We start from the raw sequence: 4866 nt of genomic DNA on the forward strand, positions 1-4866 counted from the left end.
TGAGACTGGCATACTTTAGAAATGACGCATTGCCAGATGCCCCCTTTTACCCCCACCCAAAAAAAAAAATCGCCCTCACGACACACACATAGAAAGATGGGGAAAGGGAAGCTCATCGCAACCACACCTCTGTTTGCATGTAGAGCTCTCCTCTCTCCTCCCTCCCTCACCTCTCGCCTACTGCACGCAACATGTCCACCTGCACGACCTCCTGGCTACTCTCCAATTATCCTCCAACGCGAGGGGGGTTGTCTACTTTTCATCCCTTTGGCCTATAGTGGCGATGTAGAGAGAGAGAGAGACATCTAGGGCGATAGCCATGACAACAGGAGCTGACCAGCAAGATTGCAACAACAATAAGAGAGAGAGAGAGAGAGAGGTAAAGCGCACATGAGGCCGTTCGTTCGGCCATCCGATCTCAAAATAGTGCAACAAACGGATGCGAACTTTTTGTCATATCGTGCACATGCATCCGTTTGGAAAAAAAAAAAATTACTCCGTTCGGCCACGTCTTCTCATGAATTTCAAGTCCGATTTTATAAACACTATCATGATAGGAAATAATCATAGATCAAATCCAAATCCAAATCTCTTCCATTATATACCCGAGTAATAAAATCATACTAGGGACAGTGGTGGTCAACCACTGTAGCATAATTTTGTGATTGGTGTTGCGTAAATCGGTGAATCAACACCAATAGGATGTGTTGCCTAAATCGGTGAATATGCACTTGCTTGGTGTAGGTTGGAATATTGAAGAACGTACAAAGTATTATCAATCATCCCGAATCACCTAAGCTCATGTTAGTAGCTTTGTAGCTTAATGATTCATCATCTCAAGAGTAATTCCACTCATTGTAATTACAAATCACGATGTTAGGCATTTTTTATTGCATAGCTCAATGCAAGTAAGTAAAAGAGCCTTGTCTATCTGGCTGTATTCTTCTTTGTTGCAAAATTGCATAGGTGTCTCCTATTAAGTATATCGATAGAGAAAACAAGTTACAAGAAAGTGGTGAAGGTGAGGATTATCATAGGAGTATATATGAAACCGGCAGATTGCAATATAATATCATGAGAGATGGTTCATAATAATGAGATTTTAAGACAAGTAAAAAATAAATAAATAATAATAGATATATTTAGGGACCGACTCATGGAAGAAAATTCAAATGTGTTGTTGAGATGATTAGGATTAAAATTCACCAAGAAATTACAGGCCTCAAGGTTCTCTGACGATATAGCTAGTAGTGAAAGTGATAAGCAAACCATATAAGTTAAGTATGTATAATAATTTGGTTAATGAAATTCAAGTCAAATTTATAGCAATGAGTGCTTGAATAAAATCGAGTCAAAATGAGAAAATTCTTTTACTAAATATGATACTAGTTAAACTTATACTATTTGTAATATCAAGATTAAGCATGTTGATTCCATTATGATGATAGTATCATGACTGATACCTAGAAATCTTCCATGAGTCGAGGTTTAACATGGATAATTAGGCTTTTAGTTCAGAATGTTGAATCAATTTAAAAGAGTCGTTTACCCTAAGGATACTATAAGCTTTGAATGTAGTGGTATCAACTCCAATGGAGGGAAATTCGATACACATATTGGTTATAGTCCCTCCACCATGAGCATTTATAGCTTTGCATATAGAGAGTTACACGATTTAGTAGGCATAACCATATATCTAATGCCCCAACCCACTTTGCAAAGATCCTGTCAACCCCACTTGGACACTTGCTACCAAAAGAAAAGCGACATATGAGATGATCATTTCCTTAATGGCATTTGTTCCTTTTCTCCTCATTTTGCAAATGGTGCTAGTTTGGAGATCTCTTTAAATGAGCCAATCTCTCTCCCATGAATTGAGCAAAGACAATACCTATGGCATGTTAATTAAGCTTACAAGTTATAATGTAGCATCCAACTCTTCCATTTTTCGTAACACTTGCGTCCTGATTTTTTTGAGTGTAGCATCATCAATCGTAATTGCATGATGCATGTACTATAGATGCAAATAGACCCCTTCCATTGCCATGCCAAAAACAAAAGCAATCAAACTAATGTTCAATGGAGCTATTCTACAAAACTAATGAAACCAACTGTAATTACTTTTGCCAAGAATGATATACCTATACTTGCATAATCGATGCATACAAGATTGACAACACTACGTGTATAGTGTATAAGATGGACCACAATCAAACTGTAAAACGATTAAATTCTACTTCTATCCTTCAAATCCACGATGACAACATAAATGTTATCTTGAATCCCTTTGGCAAGTACCATCTTTATTAAAAGTGCAATTGCTACCTATGCTCTTTTATCTTTGCTTTTTGTGGTGAAGCTTGGACTTTTGGATCCATCATCTAGACCTACTCGTCTCAAAAGACATCTCTATGCAACATCATACACTTCCTTATTAGTCAAAACACCCCACAAGCCATTGCTAGACAATATCAAGCACTTATCATCATTCGACCGAGAAATACACTTCACTTCATGCTCCGCAATGACATAGGGATCACATATGGCTCTTGACATGGCAAGTACACCAAAAACTCTATAGCCTGTCCAAAAAATAACTCTACCACCTGATGCTTTGATTCTCTCCAATTTTTCTCTTCTATTTGGCTTGTGGTCGACAGACATGGCTATGGCTTGTGCTCCTCAAGATAAAATAGCTCTTATAATTGCCAATTGTAGGAAGTTGGCTCGATTCTCTCCATTTTGTCTCTTCTATTGTAGGCAATGGTTTGTCCTCCTTGGGATAAAATAGCTCTTAACTTCCTACAATTGGCAACAATGATCTGGTACGAACCAATTACAACTCCAATTGCTGTCGAACAACGATTTTTGGGCACAAGAGGCTCATATACGTGCTCTTGCACAATTTCGGTGCCCACGGATACACAAGGAGTCCAAGCATACCCTTTGATTTCTGCATCAATTTTGCAAAATGTTGCCCTCATGACTTTTTCCCACATTGTTTCGATAGAAATTGTGCAATTGTTGCACCTATCTCTTTGGAACCCATAATACATTGATTTCTTGGTTAGAGTTAAATGTAGTTTCTCTTTGCAAATATTTGCAGTCTGCATCTTGTCCATTGGCATTTGATAGACTTGTCCTTGAGCAGCCTCGAGTTCTCTTACAAGGCAGAAGCAAGAAGCAATGTGAGCAACTCATACATAATCTTCCATCTTTGGGTCCATACCACACATGGACATCGTAGCAGTCAAAGGACCCTCCACTGGGACAAAATGCAACTCTGTTTGTGCTATTAGCAGCTACATGGTGAGAACTCAACATGAATGCTACTTATGGCAGCTTGCAAATGCACCGACTGTGTACAGGGAATTGATCACACAATGGAGATGTGACATTAATGGTGTTTCCACCAAAGCCAACATTGCAAGCCTCATTGCAGTCTTCATCGATGATCAAGGTTGTGCATCATTAATGTGTCATGTGATGTTTTGAGCCAATGAAGAGCCTTGCACTTGTGGATCTAGAGAGGCAAATGTCGAGCCCCGTGTTAGAAAAGGGCAGGACATGTTCTCTCCACATGCCATATATCCAAGCATTTGGAGTCCGATTCATTGCACAGAGTAACGGATGGGGAAGCTATGTCTCTATCAGTAGAAAAAAGAAGGTTTGTCATGATGTAGGGTAGATCATGCTAGTAAAGATGCAAGCCAAGAGCAGCATTGTAGAGAGGCCCAAGATTGTGAGAGCAGAGAGAGAGAGAGAGAGAGAGAGAGAGAGAGAGAGAGAGAGAGAGAGAGAGAGAGAGAGAGAGAGAGAGAGAGAGAGAGAGAGGCTAGTTTAGGTGGGCATGTGGAGAGGGGTAATGCAAACACACCAAGAAACACTCATAAGTTACCTTTCTGTAGCACAAGACCCAATTCACTCAATAATACATCTGAAATGACCCGATTTCCACAACGCACATCCTATGTTGCACACAAAAGAGCATATACACACCATGATAGATCCACGCTTGCACGATACCCACAATACCTCAATCAAACACACCACCATCACACAACACACTTCTTCTCTCCTCCCTCGAGCTCACGCAGCTGTCGCCCAAAATGGAAAAAAGGGGGCTCCTTATAGGAGACAAAACTTTCTTCTTTTAGCACTTCTCTTCTCCTCCAAGCGTGCGTCAATTTTTTTGCATGTCACACATGAACCGCTGCTTTTCAGAGTCCGGTCCTTTTTTTTAATAGTGACACGCAGGTAAGGCATCCTATTTTTGGAGGCGGCGCCCATTTACCTTCAATAAAAAAAAGGGAGAGCCGCTTGAGGCCCCCCATGGACAGCACCCTAGCGGGCCCAAACTGCCATGTCATGACTGTCAACGCCGCCATCGGCAACCGACATGACACAACAGCATCGACGGTGCCGCCGCTCCACAACCACATGCCACAGGGAGCACCTCCAGCCGCTTGTGCAGAGTCACACCATAGCCAGCTCAAGGGGAGCTCCCTCCCTCTCACTTGGATGCACAATGGGAGAGCACCATTACATTATATATACCATGTGTCACAGTGTCTTGCCTTCCCCATGTGGGATAGATGGGGTGCCACATGGCGGCCCCTCATGAGATGACGGCCCTGACTCTCAGAAAATAAACTCACCCAAAAAAAAAAATATTATCCCCCCCTTTGAATCATCTGCCATTTATTGCATGTAAATCCCATTGATAGCCCATGTTTTTGGCCTTGATCTGAAACAAGCCCACCGCTTCTCAAATTTCCCATGCCCTTGAATGATAAACCCAAAAGCGGCCAAAAGTAATCTAGCACCATTCCGTAGCGGTTGCCTTCTGGATAAGGACTAGCATGC

At 41.3% G+C, this 4866-nt stretch overlaps 1 pseudogene; it reads right to left on the reverse strand.

Moving 5' to 3' along the window:
• Positions 1–2226: 2226 nt before the first annotated feature.
• On the reverse strand, positions 2227–2999 carry LOC147425407 (protein phosphatase 2C 53 pseudogene; annotated as a pseudogene).
• Between the last annotated feature and the right edge of the window lie 1867 nt (positions 3000–4866).

This window comes from Adiantum capillus-veneris, chromosome 25 (assembly GCF_014529385.1).
Source record: "Adiantum capillus-veneris isolate H3 chromosome 25, ASM1452938v2, whole genome shotgun sequence".
NCBI classification, from domain to species: Eukaryota; Viridiplantae; Streptophyta; class Polypodiopsida; order Polypodiales; family Pteridaceae; genus Adiantum; species Adiantum capillus-veneris.